Source organism: Pinus tabuliformis, chromosome 1_2 (genome assembly GCF_031772625.1).
Source record: "Pinus tabuliformis cultivar Carrire ecotype Pingquan chromosome 1_2, CPIR1, whole genome shotgun sequence".
Lineage (NCBI taxonomy): Eukaryota > Viridiplantae > Streptophyta > Pinopsida > Pinales > Pinaceae > Pinus > Pinus tabuliformis.
This window is the reverse complement of record NC_142298.1, coordinates 1,163,860,324-1,163,888,027: the sequence shown is the minus strand read 5'-3', so window position 1 is coordinate 1,163,888,027 and position 27,704 is coordinate 1,163,860,324.

Sequence of the window (27,704 nt, the reverse complement as noted above, 5' to 3'; positions counted from 1 at the left end):
TTTGCAAGTACTAGCAAATGTGGCCAAACTATGAGCATGCAGATTATGGGTTCTAGGAATTTTAGTGATTTGGAATTCAGAGAAAAAGTTTAGTACCTCAGCAACAGCAGACCTATAAGACCTTAGTCTTTTGTCATTGGTGACAAACTTTGCCTTCACTTGTTGGATAACTAAATCTGAATCACCCATGATTGAAACCCTGGCAGCTTGCAAGAACTTTACTAACTTGAGGCCTAGTAAAAGAGCTTCATATTCTGCCATGTTATTAGTACATCTGAAGTTTAATCTATAGGCTCTGCCTTCTGCATGACTGTTTTCTTTATTGTGTACCCAAACTCCAGCTCCTGCCCCTAATTTGTTGACTGAGCCATCAAATTCAAGGAACCATAGAATATCTTGTTGTGAAGGAGATTTAATGATTTGTTCATGGACTGGCAATGTAAGTTGAAGTTCTGGTTTTTCATCTGGCTTGTCCTCTAGGACAGACTCATCATTTGATTGGATATGCTTGACATCTAGAGCAGCAGCAGTGTCTAGCAATTGATTGACTGCTGTTTCATTGGTGGTAGTTCTTTCATTAGTGTCTTCCTCTTGTATGAGTATCTTGGTTTCAACATCATTTTTTGAGGGAGTTGTGCTGTCATTGAAAAGAATGTATGAATCTATGTCTGAATGGACAGCATATATGGGAAAGTTTTGAGGCTTTTCTTCACTGCTGACCATGTATTTCATGAGTGTTTCTCTGTATAGTCTTTTTGGTTGCCCAAAAACAGAGATGGTGGCATATGACATGTCTAATTGTAGGGAACCTTGGAGTTTAGCTCCCCATGATCTTGATAACAGCATCCCATACTTAGGTGGGATATCTGCAACTACTACATCCATTAGAATTGTTTTGTTTGGATATTGAACCAGAGACACACATAAATCTTTTATGAGACCTAAACACTTGACTTGGCTGGAGTCAAAGGAAAACAGGTCCTTGTATGGTCTTGTTATATCCAGATTCAATCTCTCCATGACTGATTTTGGCATGAGATTGTGAGAGGCACCTGAGTCGAACATTGCATTATGTAATATTTTATCATGAATATGTAAGCTGACATAAAAAGGTAATACCCCTGTGACTACTGTTTTTCCATCCACTTCTGGGCCAAATAGTAATTCTGGGGTATCATCCAACACATTAACATCATCTTTGTTTCTTGTGAGTTGAAGGGACTTCTTGATCTGTTGTTTATAGATGTCATGCTTGGCTAGTTCTGAGAGAGGAATTGCTATCTTTAGTTTGCCAATTTCAGTTTCTAGGTCAAAGGGTTTTTCAGATTGGGTCTTAGGGTTGTGGATAACAGTCCTTTCCTTGTTCACTAAATCTTCTTGTTGATTCTTATCTTGATTTTTGGACTTGTCTTTTTTACCCATCTTTTGAGGAGTAACATTTAAATTAGGGTGAGAGAATGAAGTAGCCATAGGCTGCTGTTTTAAGGACAATGGTTCAGTCATCTCTTCAATAATTACTTCTTCTGCAGGTGAATTGGTTTTGTCATTAGGCTCTGTGACTATGCCTGTTTTAGGCTGCTGATTATCCCTTATCTTTTCAGGCTGATTTACATTCACAGTTCTGCTTCTTAGCTTGTATTATTTATGGACTTCATAAACAACAGTGTCATAGCCTTGTTTAAAGTCAAAGGATTCACCTGTTTTAGTTTGGAACAGTTTGATTTCATCATCCTCATGATCTTGTTGTGTTAAGAAAACTTGACTTTCACCATCTAGACCCATTAAATTAATCTGAGAATCTTCATTGGGTTCAGTTGATGTGGAAGTTTCAGCATAGTTTTCCTGGAAAGGGGGTCTTATGTCTTGGTCAGCACTGGTCTTGCCAACGTTTGGGTTTTGAGTTCTCCTAAAATTTGGATTCCTACGAGGGTTGTTTTGTGGTGCTTCCCATGATGATTTTCTCTCAACCGATTCCACTCTATCACCCAATCTTTTCATTCCATTGAGTATTGCATCCAACTTTTGATCAAAAGCAGAGGGTTCCTCTTTGAAGGCTGTTCTCTTTTCCAACCTTGCTCTGTTTCTTTTGGCAATCAGGTTAGCTTCCACTGTGACAGCAACCCTTTGGGCCTCTGCAAGGGTCTGAGGGTCTCTTTCCTTTAACTGATAGGCCATGTCAGGATCAAAACCATCTGGGAATTTGTACAAAGCTAAATCAGGAGGGGGTCTTAAATTTTGTGGGATTGCATTATATACATTGTTGAATCTTGCACAGTACTCCAAAACAGTCTCTTGGGGACCTCTTTTGATAGTGTCATATTCACCAAGTATGTGCAGAGGATCCTTCTTCTTTTCCCATCTGCTAGTAAAGGCTTGATACAGTTCATCAGGAGTTGTGATGGAATTTGCATTCAGGGATCTAAACCAAGTTCTTACATCCCTAGTTAGGCTTTGAACAAACATCCTCATTCTCACACTGTCATCATCTATTTCATAGGTCTCAAAATGGTCTTGCATCCTTTTCGCATGCTGGACAGCTGTCAAAGGGCCATTAGAGTCAAAATATGAGATTTTGGTTTGGTAATCTTGGGGTAGAGCTGCAGCATTAGCTGGTATTTGCAAGGGTGCATATCTGTTAGCCATATTCACAGGGTTTGAGGGATTTACAGGAGCAACTGGGATAAAAGGAAAGGTGTGTACCACAGGTGTAACAGGTGTGGCAGCACCTGGAGTGTTGTTCAAGGGGATATGTGCAGTGGGTGAAGATGTGAAAGGAGGGCTTTGAGATGTAGATGGTGAACTGGGGGAGACAGGGGTAGAGCGAAATAGAACCTTGATAGGGGTAGGAACTAGTTCAGGGTGGGCTATCTCAGGACTCAAATCACTAGGATTTTCCTGCCTTTGTTGCTTCCTAATTATTCTAGGGATTATATTAGGATTCTCAAAAACTGCTGGATTTGGGTCAGGGTTAGACCTAGTGTGCCTGGTTTCCTTTTTAGGAGCCAGCTTCTGAATTTGTTTTTTGGTATTTTCTAAGATTTTTTAGGATTGTTTAAGGGACTGTTTAAGCCTTTTAGAACCACTGTCTATGGACAGACAACGGTTTGAAAAGTATGCTTACTCCCCAGTGGAGTCGCCAATTATGTTAACACCTAGGTTGTTCCCTATGACTCCCAAGGGAATACGGCCGGGGTAACCACTAACCAATCTTTGGACCACAGTTTCTAGCCAAACTGTAATCAGAGAGGGCTCTCTCTTTATAATTTGTCTCTGTTTGATAGTATTTTTAGGCTAGCTATGTTGTTCAGACCTTTGTTTTGTGTTTGGTTGGATAATGTTTCAGTCAAGATATATGTGCTCTCATTAGAATGTTATATGTCATTGGGCAATGGAGTCAGTGGTCCTTTAACTGTTTTGAGGTGCTGTGTGATGCTGTAGTGATGTTGCAGAGCAAGGTTAGTGTCTGAGAAATAAACTTTCATAAAGTGATTGGGTGGGTTGTGTCCAGTTTATGCAAGGCAATTAAGAATCTTACAGTAAACTGTTAGAGAAAGACAGTGAGAATATTGACCTAGGAGCATTTAAGAATTTCTAGGTGATATTCATACATATAGAATTAACAGCTACATGAGAAATTAAGAATTCATATTCGTGGTTAATTCTGAAGACAAACATTCACAGCAGTAAAAATTGAGTACAAGGTGTAATGAACAAATCCTGCACTATTCTTTTTCTTTACTGCTAGTTTAGTGTAACATGAAAATGATTTGATAAAAACAAGAACAACAAGAACAAAGATTTAGGAAAAAACTTGTTATTTCATCAGACAGCACAGGAATTCTGCATCAACACATGAATCATCAGCAAGACACCATAGTTCCAGGAAATCACTGAGCTGATCTAGCTCTTTGTATTAAACAATTCTAAAATACAGTCTACATGCCTCAGAGTGAAAAATTACCAACCCCTTATGCGTTACTAAGGGGAGTATATATACAAAGTTTACATAAGAAAATATCTGCATGGAGAGTGAATAATACATTAATAGCATGCCAACCGCTGGAGTGTAGCAGCTGAGAAAGTTAATGCTGTAATAACTTTTGTTGCCTTAGCTGTCAAAAAATAGTCAGAGCCTGTTGTCTTGGTGGCAGTTGGAGTCGGCTGAGGGTACGCTGTCAAAATTTGCGCATTTCTTTCACCTTTTGGGCTAGCCGTTGTTGTCTATGTGCTGAGTCACATTTCAGCTGCTTTTAATGCTGACTTTATTATGCTGTTGTCTTGTAGTGACCTGGAGCTGGCAGTGACTGAACAGCTGAAGCTACCGTGGCGGAATTTGAAGCATTGGTTGCCACCAATCCTCTTTGGGCATTTGATGCCTCCTAATCTTTATCGAGGTCTCATCGGCCTCTGTATATCTGTAGAAATTAGGAGGAGTCGCAAAAATATGATTCACTTCATTCTCAATAAAGAACAGGCCTTCCAATTTGTCATATAAGCTCTGTCCCGAGGGAGGTCCTGTTTGTTTAGATGTACAGCCAGATGCAGTAATCTGATTCTCAAGGTATGTTGCCATTCTGTTGGCAAATTGATCCCGAGAGACTAGTTTTCCTGCACCAGTTAGGAGGCTGGGCAGGCCTTTTGCTTGCAGCACTGCCAATTTAACTTTGAATTCCTCCACATCTGCTGTGATCTCATAGCACTTCCTCTCCACAGTTTGGGCATAGCTCCTGAGAGTTAGCACCTTCTTGGCAGTGAGGACAGCCTCTGTTCTGTTGGGAATGCCTATGGCTGCCAGTTCCTCCTTCTCCTGCCCGTTCAGGAAGTCTATCATTCTGTTGGCCTGCTCTGGTTTGTTTTGCAGCAGTGTTTTGGCCTTATTAATCTCTATTTGTGCTTGGCCCAACAAGTCCATCTGTTCATGCATTGTTTTTATTGATCTCCATTGTTGAGTGATGGATTGGCCTATTTTGGCCCACAGAATCCTTTTTATGTCGGCCATGGCTGTTTCTAGATTCAGCTCCTTTTCTAAGGCCTTTATCTTGTCCTTGAGGGCCTTTATCTCTCTGCCCTGTTCAGCCACAGTTACCTTTGACTTGTCATATTTGGCATCCAGTTCTGCCAATTTTGCCTTGGCCTTATTTATTTCATTGGCCTGGAGCTCCATTTCTTTGATGGCCTTGGTCAATTCCTCTACACTTTTGCTGGCTTCTGGAGCTGTTGTTGTTCCTGCTGCTTCTGTTGTGGGGGCCACTGCTGCCCCTGAAGTTGCTTCTGTTGTGGAAGTAGTGGAGGAGCTTGGGAAGTGGATTCTCCCTGTTTATCTTGTAGTGCTCCTTCCAGCTCTTTCTCCAATTCCCTGATCCTCTGGTCTTGCTGCATTAGGAGGTCTAGTTGGTCCTCAGCCTGTTTTTGCTTTTGAAGTTCTGCTATTTGAGGGTGCTCTGTGGGCTGCAGCTTCAATCTTTTCTTCAATGCATTGAGGTCATCATCTTTCTTCTTCATGAGGGCCTTCACACCCGTTGGATCACTAGGATCATGTCCTAGATCAATGATGATCTCCTCAAGAGACTTTATTCTATTGTCTTTGGCCTGAGAGGACATTCTCTCAAAATCCAACTGGGTGTTGGTGTTTTTTAGGGACTCTTTCAGCTCATGGGCCATGGTGGCCTTCTCTACCAAGGTTGCATAGACCATCTCCCTAGCTTGCTTATGGAGTTCAATCTGGTCCATGGGATGTATATCTTTGGCTAGGACCTCCACCCTTGTCTTTACAAAATCTGCAGATGTCTTAGGCTGCAGCCCTTTGGGCTTAAAGTGGCTGAGGAGCAATTTTTCCTGCTGAATGTCATATACCGACATCAGCCTTTCTTGCTGGGCTGGTGTTGCATCTATGAATTGCTTGTAGACCTCAGCCCTTAGCAGCTCATTTTGAGCTTTTATTTGTTTGAAAGAAGCCTTAGTGCTCTTGGGATTCTTGCTCTGCTGGGAAGAGGAGGACACCTCTAAGCCAAGATGCAATCCTTGCTCCTGCTGAAAGGAGCTTGTTCCTGTGCGCTGGCTGTCCTCCCTGTTTTTCCTTGAGCTGTCAAGGAATTCTTCAGTGATGTCTTCCACCTCTGGGGAGTCTAGCCTTTGCCTTATGGCTTCTGTTTGCTGGGAGGATCCACTAAGAGGAGTGGACTCTTCTCTATCTCTTTTTGTGCCCCTTTCCTCATGTCCTGGGCTCTGCAAAATTGGGGCAGTCAATGGCTCAGTTTGAGGTGGTGGTGTTTGCATTATTGGAGTTGCTAGCAGCCCAGTTTGTGGTAGGACAGTTTGCCCTTGCTGCTGTTCTGGCTGCTGCTCTGTTTGCTGCCCTGTTTGCTGCTCTGTTTCAGGGGCAGGCTTTTCTTTCACTGTTTCCTCCTCTGCACCCATTATGCCTTTGCCTTTGTCTGTCACCGGTGCTGATGTAGAGGGTGCCTGTGGTGCAGTCCTTGTGGCCGAGGTCCCTTCTCCTGCTGAGTGAGGCCGTTTGAGGGGTACCTGCTGCACAGAGTCTAGGTCAAAGGTCTTTTCAAGCTCCATCATATTCTTAAGCATTATTTCATCTTCAGTCAGCTTTTCAACTAAAGTACCCTGTAGCCATTCTTTCTAGTTGGCATATTTCTCAATATGTGAGTATTGACAATGCCTATAACCTAGGAGTCTGTATTTGGTTCTTCTTGCAGAGATGACGCCCTCAGGGTCATAAGGGACCCACCGGAAACTGTATGACAGTTTATATTTGTCCTTGAGGATGAGGTCAGCATCTTCCCATCCTTCCTTTTTATTCATGATGAATGGGCCCAACTGGTGTTTGAACTTGAGGTGAGCCTTCTTCCTGGAACTGTGGAAATGGGTGAGGTCAGACTGAATCAATTGCCTATAATATTCCAAGGCAAATAACCTCATGGGCACATACTTTGGGAGTCTGAAAGGACAGAGCTCACAGCCATAGATCCTGATGACTGTGTGTTCCTCATATAGGTACCAATCACCTATTTTGCATTTTTTGGAAAGCTGCAGAGCCTTCTGTATCTCTGTTGACATTCTGGGAGGAGGGGACCTCATTAATAGGCAAGAGACTGGATACACAAATTGGTCAACAAACTCGCAATAGGAATAGGGCGAGTTTGTGACATTGTGATAGACAGAGGTCCAGAAGATGACAGATCTTCTTTCCCCTCTATAATCCAGCTTTTTGATATAGCATGGAAAAGCTTCAGTCTAATAATACATGAAGAGATGATAAATATAGGCTGAGTACCTGAAGACACCCTGCCTGTCTACTTTGCTCAGCTGATCATGAATTTTATTAGCAATGAACTTGGCAAAGTTGTATTTGCGGGCAGGGGGTTGGCCTGGGCTGTAAACAGGCAACAATACTAGCATGGTTTGATCCACATGCTCATTGGTGCTGTACCCCAGGACATAAGCAATCATGTCCAGGAGTAATCTTCCTACTTTAGTGAAGTGGACATCCAAGTAAGGAGGTGGCCCTGTAGGCTGGCACTCAGGTCTCATGAATGTCCTGGTGACCCTCTGAATCTCCTCACTGGTCATTTTGGTACCAGTGTCCAACAGATAGTTCATAGAGAATGGGAACAACAACTCTGTCTGGTCAAAATGCAGCATTTTGTTGATGGTCTCAGGATTGATATAGAAAAGGACCCTCCCAGATGGGGTGCTGATTGCCCTGTGGTGCACATCATAGTTCCCAGCACATAGGCGAATGATTTCAGGAAACAAATTCACAGAGGGGAGACAATAGTATGGTAGGTTTGACTCCCAGATGCCATATGTGTCATGACCCATCAGATAGTCCTCTCTGAGCTGTCTGAAGGTTTGCAGAAAATCTCTGTTTGTCTTCAAAAAGGTAGTCCTGGTCAGCAAGAGCTAAAGACTACAGGTCTTTATTGGGTGGATTTAGTGGAGCAACACTGAGAGCTGTGGGTACAGGGGCAGCCATTGTATGGTTTGATTTGGAATGATATGAGTGCACTGGTTTGTAAAGCTTTTAAGAGCTCAAGTGTTAGGCCAACTATGGACCAAGTCTGCAATGCTTTTTATAGTGAAAACACAGGCTTGCTTCTGCAGTCTTGGTAGGTTCACAGAGATTGTGAATTGCTAGGGGTGAGCTGCAGAGGGTGAGTGAGATTTACTTTGGTGGAAAAAATGCTGTTGGTTCACACCCGGCAAAAGGGAACAATGCCGGGCACCTTGAAGATAATTTCACAGTTTTGGCCCGCGAATTGCCTGTTTGAGTGTTGAATTTCTGGTTTTGAGGGTAAGCAGGTTGACTTGGCTCACCTTAGGTAGTAGGTGCAGAGTTTATATGGAATTCAACAGGTGTTTTAATGGAAATTTACAGAAAGACGGTATGCATGGGCCAAACAGAGGAATTACGGTGAATACCTGGATGAAACGCTTGAACAGCCTGCAGGCTGAATTCTGGAGGTTGATTTGATGAATTTGAGCGGTTGGATTTTGAATTTGGAGGTCTGGAGGTGATTTGGTAGCTGCAACAACTATCTCTTCCTTTGCGCGAAAATAACATAAAAACTGCCCAAAACATGACTTTAACGACAAAATTCGGAAAAAATGGGTAATTGGCGCCTTTCCGCCGATGACGTCAGCATGACGTCATGGTGGGCCCGGGTACGGAGGATGACGTGGCTGCTGAGGTGTAAGCCAGGGTGACAGGACACGGTGACGGGTGGATAGGGTGGCAGGGCTACGTGGAGGATTATATGGCGCGGGGGCGGAGGAGGGCTCTACGTCATGCTGACGTAGTGATGACGTAAGGGAAGGCGGTAAAGAACGGTGGTAAGCGGGTTCCCCGCACCACCTTTGGGCAAAGGCAGTATCGGGGAGGGGGGCTCCGAACAACCCCACCGCTTGCCACGCGTCCCTTGTACGAGGCGGAAAACCACTTTCCCCGGACGCTAAAGGTCGGCAGGTCGGGGAGTGGAAATTACCGCCCACCGTTAGATCTGGGCGGCGGAGATCTGACGGCTGGCGGGTCCTCCGACGGATCGTGTAGGTTGGGGGGTCCCGCTGGCCTATTAAAATATTAAATTAAATATTTTCGGGCGGAGAACCTTAGGGTTAGGGGTTTTTGCATGTGTTTTTGGGGATTTTTGGTTTTTCAAGGGTTTTATAAGGGAAAAGAGGTTTTTAGGAGTGGGTTTAGCAGGGGGAAAGGGGTTTTCTGTGTTTTTTGAGCAGAGGGAAGGTGAGGGCTTAGGGGAAAGGTTGTTGCTCATAACCAGAGGTTAGAGCAGCCCCAAGACAGGGTTGACCACAGCCCCTGGTGGACTGAAGTCTCCTTAAACAACTTATTTGGCTATAGTGCCAAGGGGAGGGATATTTATACTATGTTTGGGGTTTATACACCATGGTGTTTATACTAGTAGGGAAAAGGGGAGTTTAGGGGATTTAGATAATAGAAGTTAGGGGTTAATGTGAATGAGGAAAGTGAATGAGGAGTGATTTCATCAAGTGTATCTGAAAGTTACTTAGTTTAGGGAGTAGATCAAAATGAAAAGATTTTTAGACAAGAAATGTGGCTTTTAAAGGAACAAGAACCACCATAAAACCTCAGATCTTTTCATCAATCTCCATGGATGAAGGGATGTTAGTAATAAGAGTTAAAGGGGGAATTTGGGAAGTTAGAGATGCTCCCTTTCTTTGCTGCACCCTGATTGAGAAGAGGAGCTTCTCAACCATTGATTTTTCTTTGTGGACATTTCAGCACACACTTTTTCGGAAGGAATGATATTTCTGCAACCCAAACTGCCTACCCATCTACTTACCTAGCATTTTTTATTTCTTCTTGGAGGGTGCACTTAGGCTTGCAGACCCTTATTTTCCTTTTCTTTTCTTTGGCTTTTTTCTTTTGTTCTTCTATCTACTTCTACCCTTATTTCTTCCAAGGTCCCAGATTAAGCAGTTGGGAGCCTTTCTTCTCTACCTAAACTACTTGTCTGCCAAGATTAAACAGATTGGACAGACTTCTTTCTCTATTCTAAAACTGAAAATTTAAAATATGGCATGATCCAGATTAGGCTGTTGGACCATCCATCAAAATTGAGTCCACATCAAGCTATATACAAACCTTGTCTCCTCATGGAAATATGGGATATTTGCATCATCAAAGCAGAGCATATTTGGACCTTTCCTTGCCAATCATGAAACATGAAACCTATTGGTATAGGTAGCTAACACTTGTCTATCTGCTAGCTTCACGATCCACTCGTATAGCTCAATTAGGAAGGGGCAGAAAGTATCTCGTGGATCTCTGTATATAAGTATCTGTCCAACCACTGTTCCTTTGATAGTCGCGGGTTTTTGTTCTCCTGTGTCGTGAATTCATGGATCTTCCTATCCAAACAGTCTCCTATCTCCTTCTTAGTTGGATTCTAGTGATACGACATCACACATCTCTTATGCACATTCTGGTCTCGTCAACAAAACCATTTGTTGGCTTGAGGGGGCCTGACCTAAGTTTAACGTTAGTTAGCCAAACAAATCCGTACACTAATGGACCTTTTGGCATCAACCCGCCGAGCGCGCGTCAAAGTCTCACCCGAAGCATTATGGGGGGATGATTGAACCAAGCTTCCGCACACTGATATGGTTATGATGTCATTTGATTCCCTCTATCCCTACCTTCACATAGATTGCTTCGCTCTAGGGCTTGCAAGATGAGCCCTCTACTCCATCCTCTAATACCTCCACAAAACAGTACGATCGACCTTCGCGCAGCCCTAGCCTGTTGCTCAGGTATTTTCATGCTGCTATGGTGGTGTGCCATGCAGATTCCCCAATTAGTCTAAGTGACTTGATTATCTTATCAAACAAGTATAGTTAACACTGCTGTAAATGCGTTCAGTTCTTTGATGTAATTACATTCATTTGTGCATCACATAAGCATAATAAAGGAAATTCATACATAACATATCAAGATGCATCAATAGAGCAAAGACACTAAAATTGTAGAATATTTCTCTTTATTGATATCTTCCAAGTGTTTACAAACTTTATCCACCCTGTGCATACAACTGCAGTGGTATGCGCGCTCAGCTGTGGACTTCTACCCTAGGCCTCTGCGCATGTTGGCTTGTTGGGGCCTGACCCAGGTTTGGAGGTGATTTAGCCAAAAAAATCCCGGTACTACTGGCTCTTTTGGCAACAGTGTGCGGAGCATGGACTGATATCTCACTCGAAGTAGTATGGGATGGTGCTAGGACCAGGTTTCTGCAGCCTGGAGATGTCTGATGAGTTCAAGCGGTCCATGGTTAGACCCCGCGTGCACGTTGCTACACACACTTACCTGTACCTCGTAGCTTGAGATGCTGCCTTTGTGCAGCCCTACTCGGGGCCCGAGTGCTTTCATTACCCAATTCCTGACTAGTATTCTACTGTTAGTTGATTGACTTAGCTTATTTGTATGCATTCAAGTTACACTTAGCAATATAAATCTTTCATACATGTGTGCGTAGTAAACAAATAGTATATTCACAATTTACATCAACCATGCATTAATCCAAAAACAAATACTCGAGTTGGTAACAAAACCTTTCTTTATTAATCTCTTCTTCAGTTATAGACTCGACTCTGCCTCGCACACTCAGCTGTAGGGGTCCGTGCACTCAACTTTGGACTACTAGGCCTCTGCGCACTCAGCTGCAGAACCTGCTCCTACTCTACGATCCAAGACACACTTATATACTTAGACTCTTGCTCTTTTCTTCTTAGCTGCTTATTACTACTCTTACACTTAGAGCCTCGCTCTATTTATACAATCCCATGATTTGCGGACCATGGGTAGGCTGATATTACATCCAAAACTAGGGCAAACAACTCTATGACTCTAACATACTTCCGCGCTCGCAATTCACAGGGCTTTACAACATTATTTGGTCAAAACATGGGCTTTGAGCCCCAAAACATGCCTTAGGGGGATTCCATGCCTAACATGCCCCCAACACAAACATCATGACTCACCCTCGAGTCACTCTATCGACGTTGCGATCTTGGCATGGAGTGCCTCCAACTGTGCTCGAATTGTGTTGATGTCGGTAGCGCATTGAGCTGCCGCTTGCTCAATCTATTGCATCCTCTATTCTGAGACCTCCGTGTCTAGGGTGCTTCTATGCATTAGCATGTGCATCCCCTATATGTGTGCGAGCTTTCCTATGATGTTTTCCATGATAGTGAAAGCCTCGTCGATCCACGGCTGGACACACACTTTGAGAACTTCCTCCTTATCACATGCCGCATCCACCTGCTCCTTCAGTGCCTTAGCTGGCTGCATCCTCGCAAGCCACTGAGTGAGGACTACTATTTGCGCAGTTCCTCGAACACTGTCGTATTGCTGCTGGAGTTCTCGCGCCTCTATCTCTAGGCGCTGGATGTTGGGGTCCTCCATCATGGTTGTGAGGACCTCAAGTTCTTGCTCCAACAAAGGGGTACGGTCATGCAATGCACCTCCAATTTCTTCCAATCCTCTGCGATAGTGCTAGCGTGCTATTCTCGGACCTCCGGGGGAGTGGAAGGCTACACCTTTAACCACAGCTCGACGATCTAAAGATTCATCTCCAGCTGAACCTTGGTTGTTTCTTCTCTAGCCTCACGAACTCCAGTTGCCAACCTGTGGATTCACACCTCTACTGGTAGATCTATTGGGATGGCCAAATCCGGGACACGTTGATAAGCATCATCTACCACCTACACCAACTGTTGATTCTGCGACACCAATTCATCATGTTGGAAGCTGAGTTGTTACATGTTTATCTCATGCTCGCTGAGAGCTTGGATCGCGTAGCTTTCCCCAGCTCGTAGCTCTGCCGTTATCCCATCCTATAGCAAATACAATGTCTCTCGCGGAAGGGCAGCTAGATTAAGGCCAAGGCCTTTCATCATGTTAACTGACAATCTATCTGCCTCATTTGATGACACTAGAGCCCCCTCTGGAAACACGATTGTGTTTGCCATCTCTGCGTGCAACATCTATTTTGCTGCCGAGGATCCAGCTACAAGGTGGGTTGACTGGACACCAACTTGAGGGGGGTGCGCCTGTAACTCATACAACTGCACTCTAAGGGTCTCCAACACAGTCTAGTGCTCCTGCATGAAATCTTGAAGGGCCTCGCTTGTGACATCACGCACCGTCTTGCCGATGTCGTGCAAATCACCTTCGGTTAAGGTGATCGGGTCAATGGCCAAATTCAAGGCCTTGACCTTCTTCCTTGGTCCTGCTCACTCTACTGTGTGTGGGTGCTTCAGCTGTGTGGACGCGGTCCCTGGGTCCGCGCACACTTCTACTTTTTCTACTTCCTCTGCCTCATGTCCCTGCGAGGACATTGCTTAGCCCTTGTCGACCTGTGCGGTTGCTTCCTCTACCTCCTGTGCTACTGCTGCTACTTCTACAACCTTTTTCTGCTTTGCAGCCTTCTGTGTTGCTTCCCGTGCTGCCCGTACCTCAACTACTGCTTTTTCCTGCCACATTTTATTGGCCAACCGTATGATGCACATCTTGGAATCATTCTTCTTCTGATGCACTTCCATACTTTCAAGCTTTGCAAGATCTAGGACGCACCATTCCGGAGGCCATGTCTCCAAGACAGTGAAAATGGCGTCGTCAGTGGGTACAAAAGGTAGCCTCACGCACTACTTTGTCGGATCATTGCGCGCTATGATAAAAATGTTGTGCATGTCTACCTTGAATTCGACGAAACTTTGTAGATAGTTGTACACTGTGGGTGATAGGCGCGACCTCCTGTTGATCCACATCCCGATGCTCATCTCCATGAGCACTCAAAAAATATTACTGTCACATATCCTCTTCACATCGTTCATGACCCAGAGAGAAGCATACTTTATGGCCTCCAGTAAGTCTCTGTCAATGCTGGGGAATTGAATGTCCTCTGGTAGTTCTCCCGCTACGAGTACAATGGATAACAAAAACCATGCATAGTGGAAGGTTTTACCTTGCTCCTGGGCTTCACGACAATTTTTTAAATTTCTGGACAGAGGAATTTGGACCCGTTGAACTGGACCCCCTCTGTGCACTGCTCGGCCAGTGCGACCACCGGCACTGGTACCTCATCGGCATGACACTTCCTCATAACCTTTCCAGCTAGGATTTGGGTTGCTACACATACCCCTTTTTCCTTGATGCTGGAGATGGCGTAGCCCCTCTTCTTCTTCTCCAGCTTGTACTTCATCTTCATGGCTTCTGCAAGGGCCAAATCACTGCCCTTTCCTTTGGCTATGGTTGCAGAGTCCTTTCCTTTGCAAGGGAGCCAAGAAATGTGGTGAATTAGGTCTGCCGTGATGGGGATAGGCTCCTCCAGCCATAGATATCCATCATGTACCAGGCAGAGTAGCTGCCTAATGACAAGGTGCATGGTGGAAATGTGGTACCCATAGTAAATTCAGCAGCCCGGACTTTTCCACACCATGCAGCCACTTCCATGGCTCTAACATTGTCACCACCCTCATGGTGTTCTGTTTCATGAGCTTCCCAATCTTTAGGTGCGAGAACTTCTCGCGGTCAGTGAGGTCCCAATCTTCAAACTTCATGGTTGGCATGCGGCCTAGGAGCATGCCTTCAAACACAATGTTGTCTGGGAGGAGTGGGGTCTGGAGTGAACTCTTGGTTTCTTCCAGGTCCTTCGGCCCTTTGGTCTTCCCTTTCCACAGAGGGATATACACAGGCAGTTTTTTTGCAGAGTGTATAGGTTGAATATCCTCCTCCATGCCTTCGTCTTCTTCCTCTGCAATGATCAGGGCCTGCAAATCTTCTTCTTCCTCATATGTTTCTATCATGACAGCTTTCCCCTTCTCTGCCATCGATAGTTTGCTGGGCAATGGGTTCCTAGGGGACATGCATATGGGGGCCATTGCCTGTTTATCCTTCTTGGGCCTTCACGTACGCGGTGATTTGGGGATTTTTGCCACAATAATGGCACCTTCTAGAACATCCTCCACCATTGGGGTTTGCACTGCCTCGCCGACGGTTGCCTCTTCAATTCCCAAACCATCCTTAGTAGCTGTCATCGTATCTAGGCTGTATTCTATCACTGGCAAACTCAGGGGCTCAATTACCGCTCGGCTCTCAATGCTCAATGCTCTGCTCAATCGCTCAAGTCTCAAATGACCAAGTGTTATTTGTTGGGCAGCCCTTTGTGTTTTATATCACCTTTTGAATTTGAATTCGACTGTTCCCCCCAATTTCGTTCCATTAATGCTTTCTTGGCAGCAGTTTTTCCCAAATCTTGCCCATAAATTACGTCTTAAATGCCCACCGCTCGCTCCATTTGGTCTTAAGTCACACATCCCATCGTGAATAGTGACCTCAATGATCACATTTTGGCCAATCTGCATGGCAGCGCAACCCTCCATGCATGGCCACAAACCTTGTGATTCTCTACTTCTGCATGCATCCCCAATATCGTGCAGCTGTCAGGCAGAATAGTTTATAGTGCCGTGCTCCTTTGAACTGCCTGGAGCATTAAGACTATCCTTCCTATGGCTAGTCAGGTGGTCGCACCACCCTTGTGGGGCTCCATCCCGTTCTCCACCATAGTTCACGGAGAATCCTTACCTTCCATTGTTGTGGTCAGCATCACACACTTTACTACTTGCAACCCGCTACTCTGGTGAATACGTTTAGCGATATGCAATCCAAGCCAAGGCAACAGACTAACCAATTCACGGAAATAGTTCTGAAACTTGTCAGTATGATCATATGCACCTTGCCTTACCATCTTGGGTTTTTCGACGAGAAACACTTCCTGTATCTCATCTTGCATCTTCTTGACCTCCACATCTATCATAACACTTTTCTTCCTTAATCAGACCCTTTCTTTTTCATGTTCGTAGAGTCTAAAGTTTGCCTGTCGGATTTCTTCCTCAAGTCAATTGTGTTCTATTTCTTGTGGCTGTGTGATTCCTTCATTTTGGGCTTCGCGAACCGTTGTATTTATGGTTCATTCTATGGACGGACTAGGCTTCACATGTTCCATAGGGATTACAGCCCCTACTTCATACTTTAGCTTTGGAAGTGCTTTTATGGTCAAGATTTTGCATAGGGTCCTATAAGCCCATAGAACTGCTGGTACGCGCAGGTCCCGATCAGTGTGTCTCACATGGTGGACCATGTTCAGCACTTCGCATACTTTGTCAAAGGCTTTTACGTGGATAATATTTGGTGCACTTAGTCTTATCATACTTTGTCATTCATGCCTTTGTCTCACCCACTCCTGCTTGTTGGTCCCATTTCCTATCGCGAGGACAGTGTGCGTTCGTGCAGGTTGCGTACCATACACCTGTACCCATCTAGAGAGGTGGGTGCACAGGCTGTTTCGTCCATCATAGTCGGCTTCCATCCATGTTTGAGGCTTTCCAAACCATATGAGCATCATTCTTCTGCAGTTGTGCCAGTTCCCAAAACTTCTTTGATGCGTACCCCACCATCTTGCGGGCGTAGCGTGCAGTGCCCATTTCAGAGCATCGAACCGCTAATGTTCTGGCACCTCACTTTCAAATTTGTTCAGGAATTCATCCACCGCTGTCAACCTGTCATACATAGGTAGATACCTTGCCTCTGTGGCTACACAATGTAGTGACATTATCATCACATTGCAATTGAGTGTGGTTACCTCGTGTAACCAATTCTGCCATCATTCTATTTCCTCATCCGAATCTAATGTGCAGGAGATTTCACGCTCCCACAAAATCTTGCCATCAGCTGTAGGATTAACCCAGTCCTATTCTTGAGTGGTTATCTTATAGATACAGTCCAGATCTTGGTCACTTTCATCATCACGCACTGGCTTTGTGTAGCACGATCCTTCTGCAGGGTCTAAAGACACCACTACGCGTAGTGACTTTTTCTCAAAAATCATTTTGAGCTTCTTTAGATTTATCACTCCATTCATATCAATGGCCCAATCTGTTCCCAGTAGCGTGGGATAGGGGTTGCTGTCATAAAAAATCTCTATGACTTCGAAATCTGCAAGCACGCTCGCACCTTCGATATCTACCGTTATTCCCTGCAATCTTCCCATCGGTAGGATCTTTTGATGGTTCACCATTTGCAATTGAATAGGAGACCATTGCAACGTGGGCTTGCCCATGCGCTTCCATGTCTATTTTGGCAGTACATTCACATCCGATCCTAGATCCAAAATCACTTGATCCATTTCATATTCCCCTATTTGTGTAGTCAATGTCATGTCCCTCCCTGTTCGCGTTGTGTGGTTCCCTTGATCCAGCACAAAAGCTTCATGCATGTCTCCAGAAAGGTAGTAAGCATTGATGGGTCCATCTCTGATTCTAGTTTGTCTTTACGACCTGAAGTGGAGGCCTCCATGAAGCTCTTCTTAGCTTCCATGAATGTCTCCTTCGCGCCCTCCAAGTCAAAATTTGGTTCCTTTGTTGGAGCCTTGTGAACCCAAGCACTCTCTTATGGCTACTTACCCTTTTCATCTCCTATCGTGATATCGCTTCGGAGCATGATGTTTACATTTGGGTCCTCCTCGCGTGACTCATACCTCATCATTTGCAGGTTCTGAGTCAGGTGAGGCTGGAGTATTACTTTATTGTGCAACCTCGCTATCAGTGTGGGGCAGTCCTCCGTCTCATGATAAAATTGGGTACAATATAAACATGATTTCCTTGTTGAATTTGTACAATCATGGGCATAATGCACTGGCCCTCCGCAATTGTAATAGATCAGCTATTCACAACACCTTCCTGGTCCCATTCCACCTCGACCTTGTCTGCACCCCTGAAATCTAGTGCACGCCATCCATACATTTTGATCAAGGGCTCGTGTTTTGGTCTAAACCATGTAGGTAGGATTCCAATTAATCATCAGTTCATAACTTCTATAAGTATGATCATCATGGCCTACCGATCTGCAGAAATTACAGAATAACTGCTGGGACATCTATGTATACTTCTGTAATAGATGACAGTTATTTGTAGCATGCTTCCCTCCTATCTGACAAGTCGTGCACCATAACATAGGCATCGCGCTTGGACCGACTTGTGCCTCTGTTCTTAATGGCATTGTCCCTCCTCCCGCTAGGTAGTTCACGAAGACTAGACAATGGTCCTTGTCATGCCCCTGGCCCTTGCATTTTATGCACCATACCTCCTCGCATGCCTCTGGCTGAGTTGTCCTATCTTGTTTCAAACTCTACATCTCAAGACACAAATTTTTCAACTACGCGTGGATTTGTTGCACTCCTAGGCTAGGATCCTGTATCGAGGTCTCGTGTAGCCTCATTTCAATCTCCAAGGCTTCGGCCTCAGTAGATAGCTTCTGCTGTGACAGCGCGGTCCTTCTATCACAAATCATACTCTTCAGTCTCTGATCCAACTCCCAGGGGGTCTCACCTGAAAGCATCACGATTTCCTTAAATTTGATGATCGTCTGCGTCTATGATTTTGGTTTTCTAAATTCCCCATTTAGAACAACTTGGATATCCATGATCCCTGCATTTGGAGTGTCATTGGAATGTTGATGTACCATGTCAGTGCGCAACCCTACAAGGCGCTAACTGGTGTTGCCTTCTTAATATTATCATCCGTGACTCCTTGCACTTCCCATACAGGCTTTACTACGAACCAAAATTGGTCTGGATCTTCGTTTCCTACTCTTTTAAATACTAGCAACTTTATTGTGCTCACCATATTAAACTGTGGTGGTGGCAGAGGTGGTGTGGGCGAAGATGGGGGTGAAGATGGTGAAACTGGTGGTGGTGTAGGTGGGGGTGGTATGCACGGAATTCGATGTCTTATCAAACTGATCACACTCTTTGGTGAAAACTTCGCGAGCTCTTCCTCGCTTTCTCACCAAGGTGAAATCAAGGGGGTAGTTTCTATCTCTGCATTGCCTTAGTTTCTATATATCCTCCCACTTTGCATAGCCCCAAACATCAATTTATTCACATAACCCGTTTTTCACACAATAGGATTTTAATCCAAGTGTTCAAAAATTTAATGTACTTACATCGCAATCCTTTGAGGAAGCGTCATTCTACCTCGTTGTAGCTAAATGAAGTATCTACCACAAACTCAGTGATAAACCCTCCTATAATTCTATCGAGCCAATGGTCTAAAGTGTGCATGAGATTATCTTCTGAAGCTTCTAGTCTACGCACCAACTCTGGAGTCCACACAATCGGTTTGTCGAGCCTACACCTTCCCTGACTGTCTGCTAGCTTTGCAATCCACTAATACAACTGAGAGGCGAAGAATGCAAAGAAAATTTCATGGATTTCTATATATAAGTAGCGCTCTAACCACTGTTGCTTTGATACCCATGGATTCCTATTTTCCTACGCTACGAACTCATGAATTTTTCTGTCCAACCACGCTTCAATTTCTTTCTTTGTCGGATTCCAATGACACGACATCGTATATCTCTTTTGCAGATACCAGTCCTGGCAACGGAACCATTTGTTGGCTTGTTGGGGCCTGACCCAGGTTCGAAGGTGATTTAGCCAACCAAATCTCGGTACTGCTGGAACTTTCAGCAACAGTCCGCGGAGCACGGACTCAGGTCTCACTCGAAGTAGTATGGCAGGGTGCTAGAACCAAGTTTCCGCACCCTGGATATCTCTGATGAGTTCAAGCAATCCGCGGTTAGACCCTGCTTTCACGTTGCTATGCGCACTTACCTGTACCTTGCAACCTGAGATGCTACCTTCGCACAGCCCTACTCGGGGGCTGAGCGCTATTGTTGCCCATGTCCTTACTAGTATTCTATTATTAGTTGATTGACTTAGCTTATTTGTATCCGTTTAAGTTACATTTAGCAATATAAATCATTCATACATGTGCGCGCAGTAAACAAACAGTATATTCACAATTTACGTCAACCATGCATTAATCCAAAAATAGATACTCAAGTTGGTAACAAAACATTTCCTTATTAATCTCTTCTTCAGTTACAGACTCGACTTCGCCCCGTGCACTCCGCTGCAGGGGTCTGCGCACTCAGCTGTGGACTACTAGGCCTCTTCGCACTCAGCTACAGAGCCTTCTTCTACTCCACAACCCAAGACACACTTAGATACTTAGACTCTTTCTCTTTTCTTCTCAGCTGCTTATTACTACTCTTACACTTAGAGCCTTGCTCTATTTATACAATCCCATGGTCCGCGGACCATGGGTAGGCCGACATTACATCCAAAACTAGGGCAGACAACCCTTAGACTCTAACATACTTCTGCGCCCGCAATTCGCGAGGATTTACAACATTATTCAGTCAAAAGATGGGATTTGAGCCCGAAAACATGCCTAGGGGGAATTCCATGCCCAACAGTGCACTCAACTATAGAGCCTCTACCTACACTACGACCCAAGACTTAGACTTCTTTTCTCTAGAGCTACGACTCTCTTACCTTGTGTGTCTCTAAAACTACTTAGAGCTTAGCTCTTTTTATACAATCCCATGGTCCGCAGACCATGGGTAGATCTCTTACAGTCAACTTTACTTTACAAAACTAAGGGCAGACTACCCTTTATGACACATGACACCTTCGCGCTCCGCGACCACAAAATGCAGAGTCTTTACAATTTTATTACAAAATTTGACTCAAACATGGGCTTTTAGCCCCAAAAATGCCCTTGGGGGATCCCACTCCCAACAATTTGTCAACAGGATGATTGTACAAATTTTGTGCATGTACAACTCAAAGCATCCACGCACATGGGATGAAATCCTCCCCTATGTCTAGCACAACTACAATAGATAAATTCACATCTCAATGGGCCACAGCCCCTTTCAATTAGGGTAGGGATTTCAACCATTATGTCCCATTGATGTGGCCATACCATTTGCAGCTACTCAGGCATATTCGGCTCATGTCCAGTCCAAAGCTGACAGGGCTATCAGCTTTATTAAGCCATTCAACACATCCACCAATAGGTCCATGATATATTGGACAGAGCCAATGCTAAGTACAAGCAATGCCATGATCAGCAGCAGGTGTCGCACAAGTTCCAGGTGGGTGAAAAAGTTTGGCCACATTTGCATAAGGAACACCTCGATGGACCCCACCACAAGCTTTGCTTGCTCTGATATGGGTCATGCACCATTACCAAAGTTGTAGAGGAAAATGCCTTTGAGATCATAATTCCATTGTTCCTTGGTCTGCACCTATTGTTCAATGTAGACAGCCTTCGACCATACTTTCCACCATTGTTGGACACATCTGACATTGCATAACAAATCACACCAACAGAGATAAACTCATACTACATGGAACAAGCCAAAAATGATTGGATCATGGACACATATATCAAGAACACTCGCCAGGAGAGGCTCCAACTATATCTCGTTGTCAAAGGTGGCCAACTCCTACACCAAGGCAAGTGGCTCACAGGGACAAAGGCTAGAAAAAGTTTCCATCTCATGGAGGCACTTAAAGAAAGATCCAAGTGGACATTGGTCTCCACCCACCTATTCCACTTGGACCCCCAATACTATGTCTTTCATTTTTTCAGTTACCTTAATTGTAGCACAATTTAATATTTTTGGTAGTTTTCCGGGGGATAAACTTCCGGAGCCATTTTGAGGCCCTAAACAACATTTTTAAGGAAAACCAAGAGACTAAAAAGGTCCCAATGAGAATTGTTATTTTATTGCAGGCCTCCTCTTTAAGATCTTCAAAATGAGCTATTATGATATCCAAATGGAGATTGTATGCCAAAATTATGACCCCTGGAAGTTGATGTACCAGTTTACCCAAACGGGGCCCACATTTTTGGTGCTTCATCTCCTAGGGTTAGGTTATTGGATGTTTAGGGTTTTCCATTGTTTCTTAATAATAAATAAGGTTTTTAGCCTCATTACAACACAATTCAGAGGCATGTATCTGTCACATCTCTTCTCAGAGATAAGCTAGCATCAACCGAGCTAGTTTATTGCATTCTATTTGTAAGCATATTTCAGTATTTTAATATTAATGAAATTGTTATAGATCCATTTGGGCACATCAACCCCAACCTACAGATCAGTACTCTTAGGGCCCATCAAACCCTAATTCAGTTGTTACATTCCCTAAAGAAGTCAACCATCAGAATGCCTAGATTCCCAAGAAGTTTCATGGCTAAAATCATCCAAAAACTACCTCTAAGAAGATCAGTTTAGGTAGGTCTTCATTAGGGTGTGCTGCAATGAAGACCATACACTGATAGGGTGCTATGCATTGCACTTGGTCCCTCTTTGGCCTACGCTGGGCGAATTTGAGTGAAAGTCCATGAGGGTTTGAAAGATTCCTTATCCATTGGATGCCTCTAGAAGTTTCTCAAGCCTATCTACTCCTTTGAGCTCGAATTTGGATGAGGAAGGGAGTTAAGGAACATAAATCCCTTTATCCCTTTCTCCATGGAACTAAATCCTAAGTTTGGGAGGGAGTTCATAATCACCATTTATGGAATAACTTCCTTCATTCACCTATAAAAAGACCACTCATCTAAGTGATCAGGGGCTGGAAATTATTGAATTATAGGGAGATGCTGCTAGTATGAGGCTTGAATTGATTTCAAGTATTGTAACGATATCAAAATGTCTTGTTTGTTATGAGGAGAGGATGGGATTGAACTGGAGGAGTGATGTTGAATTGAGCAAATTGGGTTGTAACTTTTCCTTTTACTACTAAAGTGTTCAAATATTTTTCCATATGCTTGTGTTATTCATTTATGCTTTCATATGTGTATCATGTACTTGATTCCATGATATGTTTAATCAATAGATCATTATCATATGCTTTGATTGTTTTTGTCTTCTGTCTGTGTGCGGGTACTCTTCAAGCAGATTAAGTATGGAGAGGAGTGACAGAATTGATCAAGGGAGATAAGGAGTAAGTGATAGCTACAGGTAGGCTTCTTTACCTCTTATTTAATCTGTTGATCATAGAAAAGGTAGAGAATGCTTTACACTATTGTTCTAGACTTAGCGAATAGTCTAGGGGTTTAAGAGTTTATCCGTAGAAACCAAAACTTCCCAAAACAAATTAGAAACTCCACTAGGGAGCGATCATCCATATTAGTAGCTTATTAGCCTCTTAAGACATTTCTACATACTGTACTTGTGGTTGTTGATTGAATTTCAGTCTTATTTCAGTGAAAATTGAGCCAAAACTGTGCCAAATTGTCTTCAAAATTGCTTACTGTCACCATCTCAGCCCAATGAAGGACACAGTGCGCGACAATGAACTTCCTACATAGAACCAGTGCGCTTCAGTGCACTGCCTCTAACTACTGCCTGCGCTGATCCCTTGAGGGTCAGTTTCCCATCTAGGAGCTGAAGTTTTTGAGCCAATTTTCTCCTGTTTGAATGATTTGCTAAATGTCAACGATATCTTGTCTCTAAAAATAGTGTTTCATCTCCTTACCTGGCCCTATTTAGACTAGGATTGATAAGTGTTTCTTATGTATTTACTTTGTAATTTTCAATCTATAGTTGAATGTTAGTTTTTTGATCGGTTGATCTTTAGCGAAAGAAAGTTTCGTAAAATCATATTTTCCTTCTAAAATTGAATTGTCATCAAATCTTCATTCATGAGAGATCAATTGATTGATGTGTGCAAATGATTAGTATTTTCGTTGAAAGTGTCATAATTCCTCATTTCTTTGAAAACGGAAGTGTCGTAAAGTCTTCCTTTTCTTGAAAAAAAATTGTCACAAAATTGTCATTTGTATGAAAAGAATTTATTGATCAGTTGGGCATTAGTTTTCTCTTTTGTTCATTCACATCAAGTGAATTGAAAAGAAATACATGCATGTTGCATTTAAAAAGTTTGTGTGTGATGATAAGGAATAGTGTAGGGAATTTGCATTTAGATTGTGCTCTTTTCTCTTTGATCAAAAGAAATCTGATTACTCTATCCCTAAGTACTTAGAATTTTCATCGTTAAACTGAATGGAAAGAATGCTTATCATTATAGTTGCATTCCTAGGAATTTTAGAATACATCACGTGGTGAACTTGAAAGGAAAATTCCTAAGCAAGATCAACTTAAAATAAACATCAATTTACCTAATGGATCATTGTCATTAACGCAAACATTTAGTAGTTCTAGGCTAGAGACGTGTTCCGGTGGCATAAAACAAAGTAGATGTCGCTAACTCACCCGCAATACATCCCAATTGTGATACCTCATTCCACGTACGTGAGTATATCATAGCTTGTTCACGTACCTTTGAGTAAATATGGCGGTGTTACAATACGTAAAGTATATGGGAATGCTCTCACTGTGCGGTTTCGCATTAGACAACGCTTATACGGACTGGGCCTCCATGTACCTTTGGGTATATATGGGAGGACAACTCTAGGTTTCTATCCATCCTTAAGTAACTGAGTTGGCCACCTTGTAAATTGTGATACACCAAACATAGCATTCGGGGAGATTGCATGCTCGTACCTCTTGGTTCGCCAGGAGGTATTATGCAATTCATAGTTTCTTGGTAAACCTTTTTCCTAGTATACCCCTTTTTGTTTATTTCTTTTTTGATAATAAAATTAATTAGAAATCATGGAGGAACATCAACCCATACCCCTTCATTCGTGGAGAACAACGATCAAACTGCCTTTGCCTCCCGAAGTGACACCAATTTGGGCAAAGTGGTCTCTTAACTGAGTCTAGTACATCAAGAACTCCTAGTTCTTCATCTGAGTTAATTGAATCATCTATTTTGGTAATTATGGAGGCTTCAGTTACTCCAACTATTTCTGGTACATCCTTTCCTGAAGAAGAAGTTTCATAATTACCTGACGACATTAGCACTGATCCTAGTGAAACAGTAATTGAATTTGTTCAACCACATGCTGATCCTCAACTTGAAATTGCTCAACAAGAAAGTACTTCTGAACTTGAATCAGTTCAACTAGAAGTTAATCAAGAATCTATCCCAATTCAAACAAAAGTTACATCTGAACCTAAATTTGTTCAGGAACCTCTTACTGAAACTGTTGTTCATTTACCTGAAGATTTAGACTTTGAATTGGAACCTTCAGAAGTTGTTACTTTATCGGAAGATGATCAACTGGTTACCCCTCAGACATCAGTAGCTATTGAAACTTCAACTTCACCAACACCAGAAAGCTTTTACGAACCTGATGGTGAAGTTCTTCCACCTGGTTTGATTTCCATAGAGGAGGAATTGGAAGAAGATTCCACACCTGGAAGCCCAGTTCATTTTGGAACTGAGATTTATCTTTACCCTAATACTCTTGATTTCTTTGCTTCATTTGACCCTACTGCTTTATAGGTACCCGTTGAATCTTTAGGACAACTTTTGGGTCAGTTAACTATGGCTGAAAAACTGTCAACATCCTAGACTGTATCATTTGATGCAGCTGCAACCGATTCCTCTGTTGTAACCTCTTCGATGTTTTCTACCACACCTGAGTCGCACCTGTATGGTGAATCGTCTGTCCTGATATGTTACCAATCATTGTATGGAACCCACTCAGGGGTTGCTTCTACACCATGGTCATCACCCATGTCCTCAATCAGAATTTTACCTAGTTCTTCTCTAATGGGAACTCAACAGTTTGGTACTGCATATCAGTATCAAGCTGGACAATCTAGTCAACAAAGACCTATGTATCCATTAAATACTAGATTTCCACCATATGGAGAGAAATATGCTTATTCACCGTATCCTCCTTATTTCGGGGGACTACCATATGGTAATATCCCATAGTATTCAAGTCAACATGGAATTAGGGTTTGTCAATGGCAACCAACAATGCCAATTCAACCAAGGCTTGCGTATTCAACGCAACCAATGAAAAATGTGTCAGCTATTCCTACTACACCTATTGTTACTACTGTACCACAGTCACAAGTTTAAATTGTTGTATCTCAACTTGTTCAAACTAATCCTTCTACCTTGCAATCACAAGTTTCAAGTCAAGAAGTTCAAATGCCTCAAGTTGTTGTACAACAACCACTTGTTTCTAGAGTTCAGCAACAACCTCAGGTTAGTGTACCCTTATCTGGACTGACCCAGGCATACACTGGTATCACTTATTCACAACCTGGCCAACCTTTTATTGTTGGACAGCAACGATCGTTGAATCCACAATAGTTGTACCAACAACAACAACAATTGATTCAACAACCGTGGCAGCCTCAATTTCAAAAACCCCAATTCTAGTAGTTCCGACCCCAGTTTGTATTTGTTTCAGAGGCTCAACCTGGTTTTGGTCAATCTCAAGCTCATGAAGGTTAAGGTCAACAAGGCTTTGCAGGTTATGGACAACCACACATTCAACTTGGTTATCAACAACCACCTTATACTGGTTTTGTTCAACAACCATACCAAGGTTACCAAATGCAGATGCCCTATGTCAGTATGCAAAGACCTATTGCTCTGGAAATTCCATCATATCTTGGGTATGCTCAACCTCGCTTGAATCGACAGTTGCCATTTGTAGCAGCTTTAGAATTACCAAATTTAAATCGGCTCACTAATGATCCAATCTTATATGCACCTTGGTGGCTGGTAATTCTGCATAAGTTACCATCTGATATTCCGATGTTTAACGGAAATCTTGGAGAAGACCCATCAAATCATTTTATGAATTGTCATTTGTGGTGTTCATCTAACTCCTTAAATGACAATTTAGTCAGACTTCATCTTTTCCAAAGAACACTTACTGGCCCAGCTACTAAATGGTACATTGAATTACCAAGAGCTTCTTTCGATAACTTCACCACTTTAGCCACTACTTTTTTGACCCACTTCCAGTTACCTATTAGATACGAGATTGGAACGAAACTCCTAACCAAATTTAAACAGACTACTGCTACCCATATATCAGATCATATTCATGAGTGGTGGTGTTGTCGTCGAATGGTTAAAACATATGTTCTCGATCAACCTTTAGCTGAGTGGTTCACGAAATCCTTGTTGCCATCAATCACTGAGGATGTGGTGAAAGGTGGAGTTGTCACAAAAGAGCAAGTCATTACTTACACACAATCTAACACGCTTTATGATAAAATTTCCAATGCACCTCGACCAACTTTCATTGTTCCACCTCCTCCACAATCGAGTAAGGACTCTCATGTCGGCGATGGTGTGATCGGTTCTTCAAGCACACAATCAGTAGGAAGACCATTTGGTAGAAATCTTGTTATTTCAAATCAAACAACCAATGCATCATAAAATAATCTTGCCTCTGAGATTAATGATGTGTCATCTGACAAAGGCAAAAATCCAAAGCAACTAGGAAGTAAGAAAAAGGTGAAGAAAAAAAAGAAACAAGAAAATTACCCTCCAGAGAAATCATCTGATTCCTTTGCTTTGGCAAGGAAACCATGTTATCCATGTCTAATATGTAATGACGAGCATTATACAAGAGATTGTCCACATTGCTCTGAGGTCTCTAAACTTTAAAAGACTTCAAACACATTGGCAGTGTTGACTGATCCATTTCTAACCCCGGAGACACATTTGGTTGCAACAGACCATGCTTCCACATACAAAATACTCATGTTATCCATCACAAAGCCACAAAACGATGTTTTGGCGTCAACAAGAAACAAAGATTATGGAAATCCAACGTCGTTGAATAATTATGCCATTGATCAACTAATCCTTCGACTTTGACTTCAACCGAAGTTGTTCCACCCATTGTACCTG